This window comes from Camelus dromedarius, chromosome X (genome assembly GCF_036321535.1).
Source record: "Camelus dromedarius isolate mCamDro1 chromosome X, mCamDro1.pat, whole genome shotgun sequence".
Classification (NCBI taxonomy): Eukaryota; Metazoa; Chordata; class Mammalia; order Artiodactyla; family Camelidae; genus Camelus; species Camelus dromedarius.
Window position 1 is genome coordinate 16840622 of NC_087472.1, and position 24489 is coordinate 16865110.

General features: G+C 42.8%; 1 long non-coding RNA gene across 1 annotated transcript; it reads right to left on the reverse strand.

Annotated features, from left to right (window-relative positions):
- Positions 1-665: 665 nt before the first annotated feature.
- On the reverse strand, positions 666-24242 carry LOC135320283 (uncharacterized). The gene is made up of 3 exons (XR_010379535.1): positions 24182-24242; positions 18833-18999; positions 666-883 (listed from the first exon to the last, which is right to left on the reverse strand). It is a non-coding gene; the product is annotated as an uncharacterized LOC135320283 (long non-coding RNA).
- Positions 24243-24489: the final 247 nt, after the last annotated feature.

A 24489-nucleotide genomic window follows, 5' to 3' on the forward strand; every position in this document is an offset into this window, starting at 1 on the left:
CATTTGGTTTTCATCTTCCAGTATCTTAAGATATGTACATTTTGATGTCAGGATTTATGTATGAGCATTTGGAAATGTTCTACAATTTTACTGAAATAAAAAAGTGCTATTTGCTCTGATACTTACATTAGCTACTAACAAGGAACAAATAGTTCATTTTCTTTGAAATTCAGACAAAATACTGGTTGTTTTCTTGTGTACATCAACTGACAACTGCTGTTGGGTGTGTGGGTAACCCATTTTTTAAATAAGTCTCTCCTTTTTATTTGAATCGTGCGCTTTGTGGGTGATGGCTTCATGGCTTCAGCTGCTGTTTCGTTGTCTCTTCCTTTCACTTTTATTTGCAAAAGGCATTTCTAGGTCCACAGACCTGAATGATTTGTTTTTGTAGCAAATAGCTTCCATTAGAGGTATGAGGCATTTCCTATTCTTTCTTAGAACTAGATTTCAGGGGTGGAAAATGTCTTTTGAGTAGTTTATCCATTTGCAGGCTGGTGGTGTACGCTGACAGTGCTCCAGTACCTGAATTACTGAGCTGGGTATTCAAAAGACAATGCTTTAGGCTAAGTTTTTAATAGATATTTCAAGCGACTCAAAGAGAAATCTTTGACAAAAAGTGACAGAAGAGCTTTCTGAATGTGCAGTTCAGATGTAGATCCAATTAAATGGGGCGGGGGGAGGCACAGGACCATAGCTTCACCAAATTCACCTTCTGAGGAACCGATTCTAGCAACTTGAAAGCCAGTGTGATTTGGCTTCAAGTCAGATTGTCTCTTTCCAGCTGCAACACATTGTGTTCCTTGGGAAGATAATGGGAGAGATTTGATAACCAGCAATTCAGGTGTCACAGCATCAGATGCCTTTTGCTCTGTGGAGGTCTGCTCTGTAAGTAAAAATCGTGGTGTTACTGAGAGAGGCAGGAGCACCAAGTGAAATCCCAGGGGCAGCTTGGTCTTGAGCTGAAGTTAGCCTCCAGCCATCCCACAGTGTCTTCTCTCCTTAACAATAGTAGACTGATAACGATGATGAGGATAACGATAATGAAAATGAGGATGATAGCAGTAGTAGTGAGTTGCCCTTAGATAACACTTTAAAATTTAAAAAGCAATTTCACATCCATTCATTCATTTGATCCTCCATTCCACCCCGGGTGTGAAAGTAGGGGAAAGATGAATCTTTCCCAAGTTTGCGAATTAAGAGGTAGGGGCTCAGGGAGCTTACGTGACCTGTGCAGGATTGCATATAAATGCAGAGCTGTGACTGCCAAGCCAGAACTCTTACCTCTACGGCTGTATCTGAAGACTCATCTGTCGGTAGCTCTCTAATCCTATAATACTGCCATTGCATGTTATTTTTGTATCCTCAAAGGGCATAGAATTTGGCATACAGTGAGCCTTTGATGACTGTCAGCAACCAATTCAGAGATCCTTCTTTCCTTGCCCATGGATGAGGAGCTACGTGAGAAAGGGGTTCCCAGAGCTCAGGGAGACCAGGGTGTGAAGTTTTAATTGATTCCAAAGCTTAAAAATCAACCTAAACATGTCATCTTTTATTAGTATCTTAAAGAGGATGAAGAAATACTTGGAACCATAATGAAGAGAACCATTAGCAGCTAAAGAAAGGCACTTGGAGGGGCTTTTGATACTAAAATTGACTGAAGTCTCAAGAGTCATGAATCAGTCCCAGGGAGAACTGTTCTTCAAGATAAGATTTAAGGAAATAATTGGCTGCATGGGGAAAATAGTGGAGTCTCGGGCATTAGTGTTGCTTTGACAGAAAGTACACTGGTAGAAATAGGAAAAAGACACATGATCAGAAAAAATAAAGTCACCTGGACACAGCTCCTTGACATCCAGAACCCTTTATTCCACCCCTGGTAGCAGCATTATCTTAGTAAGTCTGCTGGTGTCTAGGATCTGGCTCAGGACCACAGACTCAGAGGGCTGATTTGTCAGCACTCCACCAGATCTGAAGTCAGGAACTGGTATTTTAAAATCAGCATGCCAGTGTTACCATTTGCAGTGAGATTGGGAACACTAGGGTCCTCTTGCCAGTTACACAAGATGCCAAAGGTCAGAAGAGTCAGATTCAAAGGAATTGAATTTATGATCCTAGTATTTGATGGCCTGGTAATACATCCTTCTCCACGAAGGCTTTGCAATTGAGACTTTTTAGTCACTTATTCATTTAGTCATTTCATTGCCCTGTTCAGGGCATAGTCAACTCTACCATATGGGTAGGTAAAGTTCTTGGGCAAGTGAACACTCTTGTCTGGGCAGTGCTGGCTGAGAGCTGCCAACATGGGCTTCAGTGATTCCTTTCCTCTCATTGCATGCTTGACAAACTCCCTCTGTGATTGACCTGTCTTTAATTTGTGGATGCCTTCAGTTAGATTACTGAGAAGAGCGACTGGCCTCAGAAATGTCCTCTTTTTAAGTTTCTTTGCATCCCTGTACTCTGAGGCACTGTGTATTGATTTTATAGATGAACTCTCTGAGAACATCAGTCAACCTTCTCCTTTCTGAATTTCCAAGAGTGTTTGAGGGATGCAGGATGGATATGGAACTTCAGAATTGCTAGAATGTGCCTACAAAAGTGTAATCCAATGGAGAAAATGCATTTAGCAAAACCACCGCTTAATTTTCAAGTCAATTTATTTAATAAAATTGATCATTGTCAAATATCAACATCATCCCTAGTGTACACCTATCCTGGGCTGCATAGCCTTAGATAATCAAGGAAGACTCTCCAGAACGATGATGGGAGTAGGTGAGTAGAAGGAGAAATGGAATCAGATAATGATTTTTAAAATAATTACAGATTTTAGCATAAATTCGGTTTTGCCTCTCAACATGGGGACCAGGACTTTTCTGGATTAAAAAGGGGAGGATAAAACCAAAGCTGAGGCTTTTGAGCTCTCAGAAAGAGTAGAAAAGGCCAGGTTTTTAGCTTGACTATGAATCTTCCCAATACCCACACATACCCAGTAGGCGTAATGAGTGCCCTTAGAGGGCGACCTCCTTTTAAGCCTGAACTGTTTGCTGAACTGAGGTTTAGATGAAGAGTTTTCAAAACAATAAAACCATCACCATCCTTGACACAGTTCTGTCTGATATGCCCCCTGCCTGCTGCAGTTCTGTCTTTGTAGAAATGTAGTGAAGGGGAAGAACAGTGGTAGTTGGGTGAATTTCCAAAAGCTCATTTAATTTTGCTGGTTTCTGGAAGCCAAAGTCAAAATAAGAGGTTTGCAACATCTCAAGTCTTACATTTATGTGATTGCTAAGGGACTGTATTGGCCAGCACAGTGGGTACCTAGTGGCTTATCCAGTGAGTGAATATAGTGAGCCAGTTTACTTCATTCCCTTGGGAGCCCATCATAAAGGCCATCAGGCCTCATTTTCTAAAAGAGGCAGAGGGGAGGCACTGGCAGGACCAAGCACTAGTCAAGCTAAATAAGAAAGCAAAGAACTGCCTGGTGATTTTCGTATACGTAGTGGTATTCACACTTGGGCTATTTGTCCAGGAGCTGGTTTTTCAATTTATAATGATGAGAATTCTTTTGTAGTTTTGTCAAGAGTGAAATAGATACCCCTCTTCTTCATAAAGCAAAACTCTTCTAACACCAATGAGATGGAATTGCTCTGGTGTAGTGACATGTACTTGGATTTGGGGCTACAAAACCTGCACCATTTTAGGTGTGTAATCTTGGGGCACTAAACCCCTCATCTCCCTGAGTTGTTGTGAGGAGTAATATAAATGATATAATGTACATCTGGAGTCTGATAAAGCAGGATAAAAATGTGATTCTGCTACATACAAGCTGAGTGGCCTTGGGCAAGTCACTCAGCCTATCTCAGGCTTAGTTCTGTCAATACTAACAACTTGGACTTGGGGGTGTCAGGAAAAACTTGCCAAAGAATACACCATCTAAGTTGCTGAGTAGGAGCTAAGGAGGTTAAGAGTGGGAATGGGGTGAAGGCAGTTGTACAGTGGTTACACAAAGGAAAGACTGAACGCCAATCTGCAAAAGAGAAAACAACCCTTTCATGGGGAAAAAGGTCCGTGTGTGTGAAGAACAGAGTGTTGAAAGGAAGATGGGGAGGAGCTGGAAACCGAGGTGAAGCAGCGATAGTCAGCAGCTAGATCATTCGGGCCACGTAGCCTATATATGAAGTTTGAGCTTTAGCCTGAAGGTGACAGAGAATCACAAAAGAGTTTCAGAAGCTCGGGGGTGGAAAGGGATAAATTTGGGAGTTTGAGATTTGCAAATGTTAACCACTATATATAAAAATGGATAGGAAACAAATTTCTTCTGTATAGCACAAGGAACTGTTTTCAGTGTCTTGTTGTGACCTCTGGTGAAGGGGAAAATGAAAACAAATATGTGTGTGTGTGCATGACTGGGACATTGTGCTGTACACCAGAAATTGACACATTGTAACTGACTACTTCAATTAAAAAAAAAAGAGTTAAAAAGCTCAAAGTGGGGATACTAGCATCTGCTAACAAATTTATGCCTTCATTTGCTCATCCAATACTTAATGAAATATGTGTTCTAAGTGCTGGAGATGCCAGGTAGAATCTGAATAATAGTTTTAAGTTCAGTGGCTCTAATTTTAGATAGCCAACCTATGTCCTAACACATATGCCCAAACATTGACATTCTAGCCTGATAGAGAATAGTGGAGATAAACAGGAAGGATGGATACAAAAGATGTTAATGAGGCAGAATTTCTAGAAGTATTTGATGTCAGTCTGAATACAGCAGATGAGTTGAGGAGTCTAGATGACCTCCAAATTTCTGGTTTAGGTGATGGTTTGGGTGGTGGCCCTCATTCACCAAGACAGAGAACAGAATAAAAGGAGCAAGTCGAGGGTCAGCAATGAGTTCTGTTTTGGATTTATTAATGGAAATGTGGAAAGAGAAATATATCTGAAGTTGGGCAGGACTGAGTTCTAGTCCTGGCTCTAACAATTTTAAGGTGTGAAATATCAGATGAGTCACTTCACCTCTCCCAGGAAGTGCCCTTATCACTAAAATTGCAACAATCATAGCACCTATCTCATGAAGTCATCGTGAAGATAAATGAAATACCAGAGGTAAAATGCTCAAAACATGTTAATCCCCCTCTCCCTTGCTTACAGATCTCTTTATTTCTACACTTTGCAAATTAACAGAGAACAGTCTTTCACCCTCAACTGGAAGTTTCTTTTGATAACACTTGATTATGCCTCCCACCTCCAAGCAAAACAGAGCTGTATTTCCCCTGGTCTGCTCTTCCTCTGGGGCTGCCCGGGGTTACTGCATCCTGCCTTTCTGAGCGGTTTGCTCTTTGCTTAGTCAGCAGCCCCAGAGGATTTGCTCTTCCCCCTGGAGTCATTAATGCTGGGACGGTCCATAATAACTGTCTAGAGTTACCTAAAATAATGGCGGGCTTCCTTTAAGGAAGCAGATGGGAATAGCCAAACCCTTTATCTTTAATGACATTTAATTACAAATTTTTTCAACTTGATACTTAACAAAAATTAAGGTACTTTTTAAAAAAGAAATTGAAACATAGTTGATTTACAATATTATATTACTTTCAGGTGTACAACATAAGGATTCAAAATTTTTAGAGATTATACTCCATTCATAGTTATTATAAAATATTGGCTATATTCTTTGTTTTATAATATGTCCTTGTAGCCTATTTATTTTATACATAGTAGTTTGTACCTCTTAATCTCCTACCCGTATCTTGCCCCTCCCCCCCTTCCCTCTCCCCACTGGTAACCACTAGTTTGTTCTCTAAATCTGAGTCTGTTTCTGTTTTGTCATATTCACTATTTTATTTTTCAGACTCTACATATAAGTTATGTCACATGGTATTTTTCTTTCTCTATCTGACTTATTTCACTAAGCGTAATACCCTTCAGGTCCATCCATGTTGTTGCAAATGGCAAATCTTCATTCCTTTCTATGGCTGAGTAGTATTCCATTGTATATCTATATCTATGTGCCACATCTTCTTTATCCATTCATCTGTTGATGGACACTTAGGTTGCTTCCATATTCAAATTACTGTTTTTGTTTTCTTTGGCTATTTACCCAGGAGTAGAATTACTGGTTCATGTGGTACTTCTATTTCTAGCTTTTTGAAAAACCTCCATAGTGTTTTTCGTCGTGGCTGCACCAATTTACATTCCCACCACCAGTGTTCAAGTGTTTCCTCTTCTCCACAACCTCTCCAACATTTGTTATTTGTAGTCTTTTTGATGATAGCCATTCTGACAGGTGTGCAGTGATAATCTCATTGTGGTGATATCAACATTTCCTTGATAATTAGTAATGTTTAGCACCTTTTCTTGTGCCTACTGGCCATCTGTATGTCTTCTTTGGAAAAATGTCTATTTAGATCTGCTGCCCATTTTTTAATTGGGTTGTTTGTTTGATATTGAGTTGTATGAGTTGTTTATATTTTGGATATTAACCCCTTATTGGTCATATGATTTTCTCCCATTCAATAGGCTGTTTTTTTACTTTGTCCGTGATTTCCTTTGCCATGCAAAAACTTGTAAGTTTAATTTGGTCCCACTTGTTTGTTTTTGCTTTTGTTTCCTTTCCCTTAGGAGACAGATCCAAAAAAAAAAAATGTCTACAATTTATGTCAAAGAGTGTTCTGCCTAAGTTTTCTTCTAGGAGTTTTATGGTTTCTGGTCTTACACTTAGGTCTTTAATGCATTTTGAGTTTATTTTTGTATATGATGTTAGAGAATGTTCTAATTTCATTCTTTGACATTTATAGCTGTTCAGTTTCCCCAGCACCACTTATTAAAGAGACTGCCTTTTCTCCATTGTATATTCTTGCCTCCTTTGTTTCCTGACCTTGGAGAAGTGGCCTTTTAAGGAGACATCCTATGCATCTGAGCGGCGCACACCCCTCTGTTCACCAGAGCTGTGTGCTCTAGGGGTGCCCCCATGTGTCTGTGTAGGTCCTCCTGCTGTGGCAGGTGACTATGGTGGGTGGCATGGAGGACATGGGTAGCCCTCAGTCTGGTTGGTTGCAAGGTCTTGCCTTGTGCAGAGGGCCGCTTGTTGGTAGGGCCGGGTCATGAGGTGGCTGGCTGCAGAATCCCCAGGGGTCCCAAGGCCAGTGCTGGCTCACTAATGGGTGAAGTCAGAGTCCAGGAGATTCCAGGGCTGATGCCTGCCGACTGCTGAGTAGAGCCAGGTCCTGGACTAGTGCCAGCCCACCAGTGTGCAGAGCTGAGCCCTGGGGTCTGTCTTCAAGACCCAGGGGGTCCCAGAGCTGGTGCCGGACTGCTGGTGGGTTGGGCCAGTTCCTGACACAGCAGCTGCAGGGCCTGGGGATATCGGGATATCCCAAAGCTGCTGGTAGGTGGGGCCAGGGCCCAACTGGCCCCAGAGCTGGTGCTGGTCTGCTGGTGAGTGGGCTGTGTCTGCAGGCAGCAGGGCTGTGGTTGTCCTGGGGCTGGTGTCTGCCTGCTGGTGGGTGGAGTTGGGTCCTGGGGTCTCTGGCTGCAGGGCCCTGGGGGTCTTGAGGCTACTGCTTATGCACTGATGTGTGGAGCTGGGTCCTGGGTCCTCTGGTGGACGGGGTCATGTCCTGGTGCAGCTGCAGGCTCAGGGGATCTTAAGTCAGCTGGCCTGCTGGTGGATGTGACTGTACCCCTGCCCAGCTAGTTGCTTGGCCTGAGTTGTCCCAGTACCGATGGTGACAGGCTGGTGTATGGGCCCAGGGTCTAGCCCTAATAAGCTAGAGGGAAGATTCCAAAATGGCACTTGCTTGTGCCAGGGTCCATGTGGTAGAATAAGCTCTTAAGAATGGCTGCCACCAGTGTCTATGTCCCCAGGGTGAGCTCCAGCTGCCTCCTGCCTCTCCAGGAGGATCTCCAAGATCAGCAGGCGGGTCTGACCCAGGCTCCTTTCCAATGACTTCTTCTGCCCTGAGTCCCAGAGTGTGTGAGATTTTGTGTGTCCCTTTGAGAGTGAATCTCTATTTCCCACAGCCCTCTGAGTCTAACCAAAGTAAGCCTGCTGGCACAGGACCCCCAGGCTGGGAGCCCGATGCGGGGCTCAGACCCCTGGCTCCTTGGGGAGAAAGAACCTCTGCGGTTATTAGTCTCCTGTTTGTGGGTTGTCCACCTGGGGGTATGGGTCTTGATGATGCTGGGACTCCACCCCTCCGACCTCTTTTACTGTGGTTCCTTCTTTATATCTTTAGTTACAGAAGATCATTTCTGGTAGGTTCCTTCTTTTTCATTGAGAGTTGGTCTATAAATAGTTGTAATTTGGGTGTGCCCGTGGGAGGAGGTGAGCTCCCAGTCTTTCTGCTCTGCCATCTTGGCCTAGAAGTGTTTAACGACATTTTAAATTGCTCTGTGGCAACTGCTCATAGTAACACTAACTGTTAATAATAATGACAACAGTGACACTACTGACTAATAATCATAGATAGTATTTATCAACAGCCTATGCTCTAGGTAGATTCTGCATGCACTGCCTCACGTAATGTTCACACAAATCAAGTAAGCGAGCATCCCTGTCTAGGGTAGGCCCATGACCTCTGTGTGTCTTGAGTTTTCTCATCTGTAAAATGGCAACAATGTTAGTACCCACTCTATCAGATTGTTACAAAGGTTAAATGAATTAATATATGTAAAACACTTAGTGCCAGCATATTATTCTTATCTTTATTTTATAAGCATGTAAACCATGTTATTCAAGGTCACATTACTATTTCAGTTAATGGGTGAGCTGGGGTTCAAGCCCCAGTCTGTCTAGCTTCAAAACCCTGCCCGAACGGAAACAGACTCACAGACATAGAAAACAAACTAATGGTTACCAAAGGGGAAAGGGTGGAGGAGGGATAAACCAGGAGTTTGGAATTAAGGATGCACACTACTATATATAAAACAGATAAAAAATGAGGACCTATTGCGTAGTGCAGGGAACAACATTCAATATCTTATAATAACCTATAATGGAAAAAATCTGAAAAGGAATACACATATATACAAATCACTTTACTGTACAATAGAAACTAACACAACATTGCAAAGCAACTATACTTTAATTTTTTTAAAAAGTTAAAAGAAGAATTGTTTGAAATTATGCATTTAAAAGCATTATATTTGTATTGTGAAATACATCAAACAATTACAAAACATACATTTAAGGAATACATTCACACTTCAGAAAAAACAAGTGAACAAACAAAACCCTGGCTGGTCATTGGTTTGTTCCGTGGCTTGTGAATCCAGTGGGATTGCTCTATGTGCTGTGAAGCTTCCTGCTTTTCCAGGACATGATAACGTGTCCTCTAGTTGCAAGCAGCCTGCCCCCGTGAGCTGCTCAGTCACTGATGACAGACTGACCACATCAACTCATCCCCGTCCCTCTGCCTCTACAAAGTACTCCAAGCAAAAGAGCTTCTAAACCACATCAGGAAAGTCATCCTGGAATTAGAATGTCCCAGGCTAGCCAGTGAGGGCCATTTCTTTGCCAGGGACTTATTTGTCACTGCCAGGGGCCCCAGCTGCCTGATGAATGCCTTTGTTTAGACTCTCGAGTTTGCTTTGCCCCTCAGAGCCTAAGGTTTGTTGATTCAGAGAATAAATTGAACTGAAAAAGGAAGAAAGTGCTTGTGCTTTGTCTGGCCAGGGGCTAGGCTGAGCAGTGGCCCAAATGTGGTGTAGGAGCTACCTGCCCTCCCCCTCTAGAGGCCTCGTACCTTCTGCAGTCACCTGGCTGTCACACTGCCCTCGGGATGCTTGAGCTCAAAATAGAGGCCTGAACTCAAGCCTTCCCACCCCCTCCCCCGCCTTGTCTCTTCCCAGCCCCATGGCTGACAGGAGCAGGGAGCCTAAAGCCAAGAACATTTGAGGTGTCGGGGGTGGGGGTTGGGAAACTGTCTTTGGAGTTGGGTGGGTGGCACTTGGGTATTGGTTCAAGTCTGCACTCGTGGGAATCTCTGGGAAGAGTTTCACTTAATTGGGGCCTTGCCTCCCCTTCACCTTTCATCACAGTGCAGGGCCCCGCCTGCTGCCTGGGCACTGGGGAGGACCCGCGGGTGCTCCCTACCCTGTAGCTAGAACTTTCTGCAGAGCTTCTCTCTGAGTGAAACTTGCTAAAGGTCAAGATTCCTCTGAATTCTATAGGAGTTTCTCTCTTTCTATTAAATGCCATTCACCCAGTGTTTGCATCATTACTTGACCTGTCACAAATCCAAATACATTACACTAATGAGAGCTTAGCCTTAGCGTGTGCTTTAAGACAGTGAAGTTGTCAGTTGCAAATTAGAGACTGAGAAATTCTTCAAACTGACAGAGCTGAGTCGAATGTCTTAGGGTCAAAAGGATGTGGCTTGAGGGGCAGAACCACCTAGGAGGTGGCTGAACTGACCCAGCAATTTCCTAAAAGGACCTGGAACCTGCGTCCCAGCGGCAGGGAGCAGTGCTGGCCTTTGTGATATGAGGTGCCACGCAGCGGTTGTGCACCAGACGGTTGGAACTGGAAAAACATTCGGTCAGACCAGTTCTACTGCTGAGAGATCCACCCTTAACAGATCATTGGCACCACGGGAGGTAGGGAGGAATTGGCCAATGAGGGGCCAGGACAAGACACCACAGGGAAGGTCTGCTGAAGGCCACAAAGGCTCAGGAAGAATGGAAAGTGACAGGCTTGGTGGGGGGGGCACTTCTCTGGGGGCCGTGGGAACTCTCTGATGTACAGCTTGTCTGTTCTAAACACAGCTGCTGTGCTAAAGCTACAATTACCCCCACAGAATCTTATTCTAGCCTTTTTTATTTCCTCTCTTTCTCCTTAGCTGCTTCCTCCTTCTCTTCTGGGTCCAAGGTGTGGGGCCAGAGAGGGGAGGTCTGTCTGGGTGAGCTGACCCCAGGCCCTGGAAGCACTTAGGCATGGCGCCTTACCACTAATCGTGGGCTTAGCTGTCTTAAACAAGAGGTCCTTTGTCCTCTGAGATTCCTTCTATGATGACGAAATTCACCTTTCAACAGACTTAAACAAAGACAAAGGTTCTCCAGAATTTCACACTTGGAACATTTGAAATGATTTCCCAAGATCTGTCGCAAAGTTACTGTCAATTGCCTTTAGATACCACATTCTGACCTATGTGCCAGGAATTTCCACTTACATTATTTCATACAATCATTAGTTAATAAGTGTGTTAAATGGGTATAACTATACTGCTTCATTCATTCATCACTCACTTAACAAGTTCTTACAAGCCCTCACTGCTTCCATATCCTGTGTTGGCAAATGAGGATGCAGAGAAAAATAAGAAATAGCACCTGACCTCAAGGACCTCAGAGTCTAGTTTAGGAATCAGAATGTAAACAGGTCTGTACGCTATAGTGCGATGTATACAAATGACAGCGGCAAAGAAAGTCTTTTTAATGTTGTAACAGAAGAGGGTCACCTAACGTAGACTGAAGTGTGTGTGTTGAGGGGATGGTCAGACAGGTTTCTCTGAGGGAGATGATGTCTGATCTGAGCCCTACGACCAGTACTAATGATCTAAATGTGTGTTGGGGAGTTGTGGGAATAGGAGGGAGCAGAGTTGAAGGTCGGTCCAGACAAAGGGAGAATTGGAGGAAAATGCCTGTGGAGTAGCTCAGTCTGATTGGACCTTAATATCGAGGGCAGAGAGTGCAATGAGCGTGGTAAGAGACTGAGACGAGAGATGGGAGAGACAAGCCTGGGCCAAGCCGTAAAGGGCATTCTTCATATGCAGAAATTAAGCTTCAGCCAGGTTACCGATGATCCCAAGGTCAAACAACTGCAAGCAAGCACTTGAGCCAAGAATTAAAGGTAGATGCACTGATCTCTTTCCCCTGTAGCCTGCTGCCCCCAGACTTCTGATACCCAGTAGGAAAATCCTTTCACTTCTTTACCAAGCAAGGCCAATCACCGTCATGAAATCTTTTCCATCATATTTATTTGTACTTCAGTATTTAATTACAATTTTACACAAAAATTAGACATCTTAGTATTAACTCAAAGTCTCAAACAAAAATAAGACAAACTGGCAATATAACCTAAATAAGCTGAGGAATTCAGTTTCTGGCAAAACTTATCCTACGGAAATGATTAAAGTTACGGACAAAGATGGATGTACAATTTTGTGTGCTAGATGTCTTAGTGTTGTTTGCAATTGTTAAAAAAAACAATTTATATGTCCAATAAGGTAGTTTCCTATACAGTTACAGATGATAATAATAATATAATACTAACTTTTAAAAACATTGGTCACCAAAATGTGTTATTACACATTGAGAATTATCTGGAAAGCTTTACCCTAAGGTCCTAATACTGTCTGTCTCTTGATGGATGGGACTAAAAAACACTTTCTTTCTTTTTCTCGCTTTTTTTGTTTCTTTTTTCACCCTGATTTAAAAAAAAATTTTTTTCCACAATGGATTTCATTTTATTTATTTTATTTTTTGAATGGAAGCATAGTCAGTTTACAATGTTGTGTTAGTTTCTGGTGTACAGCATAGTGGTATCACTTATATGTGGAATCTAAAAAAAAGTGACACAAATGAACTTTTTTACCCTGATTTGTCAATGAGAATATTTAGCTTTCTGAATGAAGAGGAAAGCTCAAAAACAAAACAATGAAAGAAACTTCACTTTAAAAACAGTTGCTGGATAGTGGGTATAGCTCAGTGGTAGAGCACGTGCCTAGCATGCAGGAGGTCCTGGGTTCAATCCCCAGTACTTCCATTAAAAAAATAAATAAACCTACTCTCTCCCCTACCCCCAGAAAAACCCCAACTAAAAAACAATGTCTTTAAAAAAGTGGTTGCTACATAAGCAGTCAAAACAGAGGCTTCTATCAAGGTGGCAGGGCCAGACAGTCTAAGCTGCTCATGGCCACACCATAAGATATGTGGAGGTTCACAGGCACCTACCCCTAAGTATCAATCCCACTGCTCACTAGCCCACAATTACTATTCAATTCCTTTTCAACCTAAATTGTACTGATAATAGCTAATATATATTAAAAGAAAGTTTAGCATTTACTAGGCACTAGTATAAGTATTTTACATGTATGAGCTCTTTGAAATCTTCAGTGAAGTAGATGCTGTCAGTATCCCCATTTGACAGATGAGCAAATTGAGTAGAGCGGTGGAGTAACTTGCCCATAGTCACAGAATAGTAAGTGGTAGAAACAGGATTTGAACGGGGCACTCTGGGTTAAGAGCCCATGTACTTGACCACTATAAGCTCTTTAAGGCTTGTTTTTCAAGAGCCACTGGGTTGGAGTTATCTTGGCATTTCACATCTTAAGCAAGTTAACTCATATGCTGTGTTGGGAGTGATGATACAGACAACAAGGTTGGCAGTTTCAGGGAAAATTGGACTTGAGATGAGGACCTGCAAAAGCTGTTAAGGGGCTTTCATGGGACAGATGAATTGAAACAGTTCAGGGAAATGGACAGCATTAGAAAGATAAGTTACAGGGCATCTGGGAATTGCATGAGGCCAAAAAGGATAGGTCATTCTTTGGGGCTCAATGTGGGGTGGGGTGGGGTGGGGCAGTTATGCACCAAAAGGACAGAGTAGGTTCTCTTAATTCAGCGACATCAGTGACAGTCTGTAGGATGGTCTGTCATAGGAGATGCTCAATAACTATATGTTGAAGCAATGTAAGAATGAATTCCCTTCTTGTTCTCAGCACCAGGCAGCTAATCCCTGCTCCAATGAGTTAGCTAATAAAATATCAGTTAGTTAATAAAACATTCTAGGAAGCCAAGTCTTAAGTCGGCGGGGGATGTGGCACAAACAGTTCATGTATTACAGTAACGAAATTCTCAGGATCAGCCCTAAACCCACGTAAAACTGTGTGGTCACAGTAAGCCCTCACAGACAGTTTGAGATGGGGTTGCCACAGATGAGAAGTGCCCTGAGCAGGCTCCCCCAAGGATCAGCAAAGGAGAGGTCGTCTCTACCTCTAATGGTTTACAAAGGCTCCCCAGGTCTGTCTGTGGATGCTACCATGAACATGTTTGTTCCTTTCTGCGTTTGGAGCAATGTGGATTAGAGCCTCCTAAGCTGCGACAGGCAAATGTCAAATTGAACATTCAGAAGGGAGGAATATCTTTGGTTCTGATTTAGAAATAGCAATGAGTCAGCTTAACCAGATCCTTCTACACAAATAAATTCACCTAAGCAATGAAAGGAGAAAGGTGTTGGAAAACTTGCACTGGGAATGTGCAACCCATTTTAAGACACAAAGTTTAGTATCTCTTGGGACCCTTTTCCCACTAAAGATAGCTAATAAGTAACAATGCCTGCCATTCCCCCTTTTCAGGGTCCCATAATTCTATATTTTGCAAGATAAACCATGCCTTCTCTTTCTTGTACATTCAAATCTTAGATGGGCAGTATTTTTTTTAAATATATGAATTAAAATTTTTCTGGGCTTGGCTGCGCTTGTCCCTGGGTACAGCTAGAGAATCCCTGACAACTGTTTTGATTTATGCGGCACACCCTAACAATAGATCCACCATATTAAAATAGCCCTGTGGAGGGAGGATGGCAGACTTCTGCAAACCCAGGATCAGCCCCAGACTAAGCCAGATGGAGAAGACTACGTAACCCCAGGCTTTGGGTTGTAGTGCCTAGGTTGCCCCAAGGCCCACGTGTCAGTTAGCACTCAGGACTTGCATGACTATATGCCAAGGTAGCTAGGAGAAAAGGGGTAGAAAGCTGCCAGCAGGCCCAGGAGTTAAAGTTATATTGCTAAACCACAGGTTCAGCAAATCTTCATTGAAGCACCTAACAGTGTGCACTACAGAGATAGAGATCGATCAAGGTTGGGAGCAGAGCTGAATGGAGCCTAGCCAGCTGCCTTATAGGTCCAAGCCAGCACCAAACAGCAGGGACACAAATAAAGAGACTAAGTGAACAAGCGTCAAGAGCTCAGGCAGATGTCTGCGTAAGGAGAGAGGAATGAAGTCACAGGTCCTAAGTGACTCCTGCAAGAGTGGAGCTGGGCAAGAAGCCAAGTTCAGACTGAGGCAGGAGCCCCTTATAGGCTTCTTGGCTGCAGGGCAGAGCTGGTCTCTTAACCTAGTCCACAGGTGTCGACAAGCACGCACACCTGGCTAACGTCGGGTTGTTGAAAGGGAGGGGGAATGAGACACTTCACAACGGGGAGATTAGCCTGAGTGATGGCTTACATGACCGCTCATTTTGATACTCAGAAGTCCTTCGGAGTTCATTATTTTTTTTTTCCATTGTCAAATCCAGCTTTTATACATGATAGAACATAAATTCACTAGAATATTCTGGTAAGCAAAAAGAAAATAAAATGCAAGTATAATCCCATTATCCAGACTTCAACATTTTAGTGTATATTTTGTACATTAAAATGCTCCTTTCTTATGAATTCCTAAACTCCACGTGTCTCTTGATTCCATTTAATTTGGGATAGTTTCTGAAATATATTTTATACCTACTTTTTTAAAAAATTGAAGTATAGTTGTTTTACAATGTTGTGTTAATTTCTGGCATACAGCATAGTGACTCATTTACATATATATTCCTTTTCATATTTGTTTTCATTATAGGCTATTACAAGGTATTGAATATAGTTCTCTGTGCTATACAGAACCTTGTTGTTTATCTATTTTATATATGGGAGCTAGTATCTACAAATCCCAAATTCCCAATTTATCCCTCCACCACCCTGAAATACATTTTTAAAAAAGATTTTCTATTCAGCCAACACAGATCTTCCACAGTAACCCTGATACATTGGGTTTCATGGCCTCTTATTAAGTAGACATTTTAAAAGGCATTATTCTTTAATGGCTTCTTTATAGAGTTTCTGTGAAATTCACAACCTGTCAGAACAGAATGGCCTCCAACCTGCTCACAGCCCTGCTACGCAACGTAGTGAACACTTTTATATATGGAGTAAAGCTGATTCTAGAAAGAAGAGGCAGGAATGTAGAACAATTAAGGAAAGGGAGGCTAAAGGAGGAAAGAAATTGGAGTAATAAGCAGAAGAAGCGAAAAGTGAGCTAACAGTACAGTCAAAAGCTGACAAAAGATAATAAAAAAACAGTGAACAGAAAAGGAAAGAGTGAATCAAAGGAACAAGTTTTAGGTATTTCTTTCTTTCTTGCCCTTCATGCACCTAGATATTAGTTTTCCCTTTATATTTAAGGACAGCCTGGTGTAATGAAATGAGCCCATTACTCGAGGCCAGGTGAGCTGGGTTCCAATCCCAGATCTGCTATTAATCTGCAGAAAGTCAATGGGCAAGTCTCTTCCCTGCTCTGAATCTAAACACTTGTTAAATGAAGGGCCTGGATAACATGACATCGAATGATCTCTGCTGTGTCCCGAATGTCTCCTATTGCTAGACATGCATAGAAAGTTTTTATCAGCCTGAAGTTTAAAAGAAAATCCCAGCTACCACTTGGAATCTGGTTGTGCACCACGCACAGCACATGGATTTAGTGCTAAACCATTACGTGGAAACAAACAATTATAATTGTTTTAATTACCCAGAGTAGCTAGTAATTTCGACAGGACTTGGGAGCACTGTCTTGAGAATGCTATTATTACACTGTCACTTTTGAACAGCCTTTCCAATATAGGCACAGTAATTTCAATGTCCCAGGAGTGGAGGCAAGATTGCTTTTAGGGTGGTAATCTTGTGGGGTTTTTTCCTTTTTTGTTTCCTTTTCCGAGTATGAGGAGTAACTCTGAGCAATGAAGAGTCGCTTAGACACCATCCAGCAAAGAGTATGAATCAGATGCCACCTGTCCAGGTCATGGTCAGGCCAACCTAAGGCCTCAGGCAGTGACACATCTTTCCCTTATAGCTTGAAAAAGGTGTCTGCTAGGAAGTATCATCCATCAGGTCCTAGATGAGCTCTGATTCCAGGGTTCCCTTCTGAACTTAATCAGTATCAACATGGCTGCCAGTGAAGAGGGTGGTGGCGCTCAGTTTGATCCTCCAGGATCCCCCCAGGACAGCCACGTGGGCCGGAAATCTTTCTGAGCAGTTAATCTCAAACAACTTTAAGCTTTCCATCTATCACACAAGGCAGTACTTTGAACTGCCTTATGTTTTCAGAAATAAAATAAAAACCAGTTGCGATTTGCTGTGAGTTTCACACGTGCACAAGCAGCTACACAGGTTGTTCTCTCTGCTTTACTACCACCGGGAAATCTTAAGTACCAAATTTAAACTGTGCTTCCCTCCAGGGCTTATTGCTGAGTCCTAAGGGCTCTGGGGAAAGGGCCTCGGTTGACTTCCCACTTATTCTTTGTTCTTTGATGTGTCTAACTGCACCTTGCTCTCCACCAGATGCTGAAAGACTAGACTGCCTGCAGAGAGGGCTCCATTTTAGAATGAACTGCCGCTACCTGGTAATTACCCTCTCACCACTCTCAGCAGCTCTCTTTTTACCAGGAGTTCAACCCCCCAGGAGTTATAGCTTGGTCAGTAATTTCTTCTGCCCTCCCCTGAAGGAGCTCTGTTTCCTAGTTCCCTGGATGGTTTATGCAGTGAAAACTTTGAAATTATGTTCAACTTCGTTTTTAGAAAACTGGTTGCCTCTGAATTTATTGGTAGATGTATAAGATATGTGTCTGATTTTTGTTGTTTTGTGATGTCAGGATATTTGCATTTTTAAGGAAAAATGAAACGGCTCTTTAAAAGGAATGGTCCCAGGGTTTAATCCCTAAGGGGTTCTGAGATTTCTGGGTGTAGACTGCGGATGATAGGAAAGGAGAAACACTTACCTTGGAGGGGTCCAAACTCTCTGTAAATGAGGTGCATGCCTATTGCTGCTTGTAAACGGAGAGTTGGATGGACGTGAAAGAGTATAGACCAAGATGCAGAACAAGATTTCTCTCTATCGCTGAAATTAAACCAGGGTCACTGAAAACAAGTTTTGCCTGGGGCTGCACCAAATGATACCAAAATGCAGAAATATCTCCAAATGTCCTGTTCTACTCAGCACAAGTCAGATCCTCTCACTGGAGGGTTCTGTTTGGTTCTGAGTTCCAAAAATGCTATTTAGGATTCAGGATATGAAGACTAAAAGAAGCGATGGAAATTAGCCGTCAGGGTGTATAGAAAGGACTAGTTCACAACCGTCTCCACGAAGATGCCGCGTGGCAATGCGCTTAGACTATCCTGGATGAACTGACTCTGGGCCATTGTCAAAGGGGGGATTGGGGTAAGTTGCCAAAAGATTAATACACAGAGAAACTCTCAGATGTGCCATAAAAGATGGAAAGAAAATTCCAGGTAGGTGACTTTAAAAAGAATCAGTGACCATTTCAGTGTCATGCAGTGTCAAAAAGATTTTATACATTTTTTGTCAGCAGAAAGCTTTTGCTATGACAAGCTGTGATTTTCTTTCCAGACTAGCCCAAAGGGTAGGAAGTGTCCAAGGAGGGGCTCAAGCATGTCCTCATTGGTGAGGAATGTTCCCAGCATACCCCCTCTGAGAGAGGTGGGTAAGGGAAGAATTCAGTGACAAGGGTGGGTGATTGGAAGGGAGTGAGGCAAGCTGCTTGGGGAGCCCCTTGTTGTCCATGTGCTTAATGGGCCAACTTGGTAAAGAAACAAATGTCAGGGATGCGCCAAGTGATGCATAAAGGCAGCAACACGAAGCCTGAGCTCAGCCATGGTGTCTGCAAACCCTGATTCTTGGCTGAAGGCAAAAGCGGAGCGAGCAGAAAGAATACCCAGATCTCCAGGTCTCCCACTCCGCGACCTGCTCAAGTCCAATTGCACTTATTACCACGGACACGCGTCTCCCATCTCACCTCTTTCTCTTCTCACTACCGCTGCCCTAGTCCAGGCGACCATTTTCTCTCACTGGAACTGCGGCAGTCGCCCCACCAGGTCGGCCGGGCACTGGTTTTGGCCCCTCCTCCATCCACTCCTTCCTCCAAGTGTGTAGTCTGCATCAGCATCGGTCTCCTCAGGGAGCCTGTGAGACATGTAGATGCTCAGCCCCAGCCCACACCTACTGAATCTGCTTAATCTGCATTTAAACAAGATCTCCAGGTGATTCCTATGCAATTTCCAGCTCGGGAAGCTCTGCCCTAACTACTGCCAGGATGCTGTTTCTAAAACCCAACTCTGACCCTATCAACTCCCTGCTTAAAATCATTCAGCTACCCAACCTGAACCCTGCCTGCAGGGTTTGAGACAGTATCTGAATCAGTGTTTGCCAAGTGACTCCTAAGCGAGGCAGAATGAGAGCCCCGGGATCTCAGGAAGGCAGTGGGCAGAGTAATAGTTATCAGGGAAGGCTTATGGAGGAGGTGGCTTTTATGCTGGGCTTTAAAGGGATGCATAGGAATTGGATGTGTAATGATAAGCAGAGGAAACAGCAAAAAAAAAAAAAAGTGATGGTACCAGAAGGAGTCTATACTGAGGGTGCAGCTCAAGTACAGCCAAGCCTGGGGTCTGTTTAGGAGAGGTGGCAGAAAACTCAGCATCGTTTTGAAGGGCCTTGAATGTCAGGGACACTACTTACATGCCCGGTCTTGTGTATGGGGATGAGATGGGGGATAGGGTCAGGCGGATGGAGAAAACAATATTGGAAGACTTATCCTTCTCCAGTAGCTGCCTGTTTAAGGCAGCAGTCAGGGGGGTGGGGCTCCCCTCTGGTGGGGGAGCCCAACTTCATTCTAAATGGTTCAGCATTATGGATTTGGGCATTACCCTTCAGGATTTTTCCAGTCCTTGGACCTCACCTGCTCCTTTAGGAACGCCACACTGCTTATGGTTGCCGTGTTCACACCAGGTTTTCTAATCTCATCTGCCTCTGACACCTTTCTCTTGTCCTCCTCTTCACCTGGCTAACTCCAGCTCTTACCTCCTGTCTCAGATTAGGTGTCCCCTCTGTTAGGAGTCCATTGTGCTGCACCTCCACCCATCTTTCTGCGTTAGGTGCCCTTTGAGTGTGATCCCATATTACCTCCTGCATACATGCTGTTGGGCTGCACCTACAAGGCCTGTCCTTGCCCAGCCTCAAGACTGAAGACAGAGCCTGGAGTCAGTGACAGAGACATCAATGGAGTGGGGAACTTACATGTCTGAAGCAAGTTCCTGGAGTGACACCCCACCGTGTGTGGTGAATGGCGGGAAGGACATGGCGGCAGGCTTCACTTCCAGGGAGCAGGGGGAGATTAGCAGTTATAGGGGGAATTGCAGTCAGGTTGGCTTATTTGTTACCAGGGAAACCAGCAGACGGGCACGCCCCTAACCACCCCTGGGAGAAGAACAATCACCAGCTGGGTCCTGGAGCAAGTCTGTAGGAAGGCCAGTCAGGTGAGTTGGGTATAGGGGCAGCAGGCAGTGGTAGAGCAGGGGATGTACAGAGAGCAAGAGAGCAGCCATCATGAGTGGCCTGGCCATACACCTGATCTGAAGCGGTGGTAGAAAGGGTCACAAAAAAGTCAAGGCATATACAGAAGCAAAAAAAGGCAAATGTATCAAAAGTGAGTCTGGAGTTTGGGCAGGGGAAAATTACAATGGGAAAACAAAAAGAATTGAAAAAAACAGAGTAAAAAAACGGAGAAAAAACACGCTAAAGAGAGGCGAGGAATCGCTTTGTAAAGGGTCTATTAGGGAGAAGGTTAACACTGGTGAAGCAGTTCTCTGTCCCTGGCTTTTTGTGTGGCTGTTAAGGTTGAGCCTTACCTACAAAAACGTGGAATCAGGGTTCACGTGACTGAAAGGAACCTCATTCACTTGCTACTGGAGGAATTATCAACAGACACTGGTTTCTATGAGGAGACACTAATACTCATGTCTGTGATTCTTAATATTCCAGATGTTGAATATTGAAATAAATGCTACCCTTGTCAAAATGGACCCCCTCGAGCGGTCCAAGTGCAAATAGCTAGGTGACCACACCTCAGAGTCTTTCTAGGGACAGTCCTGGTTTGCATCTGTTGTGACAATATAATAATTACTGGTGCCCCATCAGCCCTCAAAAGTGTCTCAATTTGGTTGATACATTATGCAGTCACCCTATAAACAGTCAACATTTCTTGAGTTCTTCTTTTGGGCCAGATACTGTGTGAAGTACTTGACATTAATTAAATGCTCACTATGCTCCTTTTTAAAAATGGAGATGCAATCCACATGCCAGTGTACGATTCAGTGATTTTTACTACATTCACTGTGTTGTACAACCGTCCCAACTGTCTAATTCCACAATATTTTCATGCTCCCAAGAAGAAAACTCATACTAATTAATAGTCACTCTTCATTCCCCTCTCCCCTTAGTCCCTGGCAACCACCAACCTGTTTTCTGTCTCTATGGATTTGCCTGTTCTGGACATTTCATATAAATAGAATCTTATAATATGTGGCCTTTTGTGTGTGGCTTCGGACAATCCTATTTTGCAGTTGAGGAAGGGGAGGCTTAGAGAGATTAAATAGCCTGCCCAAGATCACCCCTCTAGCAGGTAGAGGGGCCAGGCCTAGACCCAGGTGTGTCTGGCTTCAGAGCCCACATCCTTAGCTACCATGATGTGCTGCCTCCTCCTATGTATTGCAGGGTGCTTGGCACATTTTTGGAACTCTTTTTTGGCCTCCTGTAACTGGGCACATTCTTTCCAAAATGACTCACAAATCTTCATTATTTTAGAGTGGATTTAATGTTTGGAAAAGGTCAAAAGTCAGAAAGAGCAATTATGGTAACTAAAGTGGGCTCTCAATTTGGGTCATTGCTATGGACTGAATTATGTCCCCCCTAAATTCATATGTTGAACTTCTAACTGCAGCAGCCCCCCTGTCCCGTGACTAATGTGACTATTTGGAGATAGGGCTTTTAGGAATTAAGATTAAATGAGGTCATAAGGGCAGGGCCCTAATTTGATAGGATTAGTGGCTTTATAAAACGAAGAAGAGACAGGTCTCTCTCACCCAGCTTTGTGAAGACACAGAGAGAAGGCAGATATCTGCAAGCCAGAAAGAGAGGTCTCACCAGAACTTGACCATGCTGGCACCCTGATCTCAGAACTTCCAGCTCCTAGAACTGTGAGAAATAAATTCCTGTTGTCTAAGATGCCCAGATTATGCTAGTTTGTTATGGCTGGCAGAGCTAAATAGTCATATTTTGGAATAAAAAAATGAGGCATAACCACAAAGTCAGGAGAATGAGTGATTATCATCTGTGACTCCAAGAGCAATTTCTTGAGGGGAGCATGAGAAATATTTTGAATTTGGGAACCAGCAATGGAAACTGGAGAGGCATCTATAAGACTCTTTGTATGGCACTATGCTTTTAAATTTTATAACGTGTATTGTATTTCTCTGAAAGATATAACAAGTATAAGGAAAAATTAAAATTGCCTACTATGCTACAGTTAATAATATGCTCTATTTTGTTCCATTATCTAATGTGTCAAAGGTGGTTGTTGATCAGTTAATTGATAAAGTTTGCAGAAAACCCTAATAAATATGGACATTTAAATGCATACACCTCATACTTTTCATTTTGATCATAAAACATACATTTATATCCATATTCCAATCTTTTGATGCAGAGTCAAGGACTTTTTGCATAAGGACTTCTAATTGGTGTTTCTATTTTTCTTCTCTAACTCACACCCATAATGTATCATCTATGATTTCCAATATTTTCTCATTTTACATGGAAAACTTTGAGATTCCCCACCCCCAATATTTTCTGTCATACCCAAAACCAATCTGACAGCAGATTCGGGCGATTCTCACCTTACTGAGTTTTTGCAAAGTGATCAATTTAGTTTTCATAGAAACCACTCTTGGTTTTGGTGATCATAATTCTTTTGATATACATACAATTAAATTAAATTGTGTCATTACAGTAATAAGTAGAATTGTCAAAAATATGTTCAGGAAAATAATTACTATTAAGCATGAGACTCAGTCAATGGGTGTAGAAATGCAAAGTCATATTAGTGTAGCCTACTAGCCATGAGCTTTCATCATGGCACAGGCACCTGCCAGTGTTTTAAAGGGCAAATGGAAAGCATTCTCTGTGCGTTGTTGAGTTGAAGTTTGTTAGGATAGTTTCTACTGTCCCTGCTCATTAAAAAAAAAATCCAGATATGTAGGGACTGAAAAGGTAACATTCCCTTTAATCTAATCCCCTCTCCAGGATGATTCTTTTAGTAGTTTGGTATGTATTATTCCAGACTCTTCTATGCATTTATCTCTTATATGTACATTACTTAAGCTATGGGATGTGCCAGGCCCTGTACTAAGGCCTTGATGTGAATTATCTTGATTAACCCACACAACTCTATTATTATGTCCATTTTACAGATGAATAAACCAAGGTTCCATAATTTGCCCTGGGTAACATAGTGATTAATCTGATCTTCCCTTGAGAAGACTGTCTTACTAATGCACATGGATCAAGTTTAATATTTGGATCCATTCGTCTATTTATTCAGTAAACATTTATTGAATGTCCACTCTTTGCCAGTCACTGTATATAATGCCAGGTACTCAGACACATGTTTTCTGTCTTTAAGTACCCGGAAAAGGGAGGTTAATCTGTGAGCTGAAAGACTTGCCCCAATTCATCCAGTTAGTAAGTGGGTAGAGCAGGATTATAATCCAGGCTTGTTTTAGCAAATTGTTATATGACAGCCCTATGTGCAGGGAAGCTTTTGTGGATTGTTTTTTAGAGGTGGCCAGCTTGAATATTTATTATTTCCATGAGAAGATGAATTTGGAGCTCCCCCCTCCAATCAATGCCCAATGGTTAAGACTGAGTTTGTAAACTGGAGATTATAAATACAAGTTCTGAAAAGTTTTAAATTATATAAGTGTATGTGTTTTTTTTTAAGGCAAACACTGCTGTACTGTAATCCAAGATGAAGCTAAGACAGGGTTCAGGATTGGCTCCAATTCCTTGAGTGGGAGGACAGGTGATAAAGGATTTAGATCCACTAAGTAGTTTGATTAGAATGTTGGAAAGTGTCAGCTTAAACAAGAACAAGCAATTGAAAAGAGAATCAGAAGTCCACAAAAGAGAAAATAGGACAGTTGTATGCAGAGATATTATGAGAATAATACTCACAACATAAAAATTGAGAAACGGGATCACAACTGTTGAAAAAACTGAAAGGTGGCATGTTAAGACAGAACCAAGACCTTACCTCTTGTGCAACACATTCCACAAGGCTGGCCAATTTCAACGTACACTATGGAGGATGGAAGGGAAATGCCTCTCTCAGAGATGTGGGTGGAGAGCTTGAGCCACGTGAGCTCATGACCTCCAAATGCACAAAATGCCAAAGGCTTTTCGAGCCAGTTGGCAAGAGGTACAGGGGTGGAAGAACTGGGGGATTATTCTTATGAACGTGGTGTGGGATCTTACTGAGGGGAGTGAAAAGGAAGTCTAGATTGGAAACCTTATGGGAATGGCTACATATTCTTCGTGACTGCAGAAACATTTAAATACACA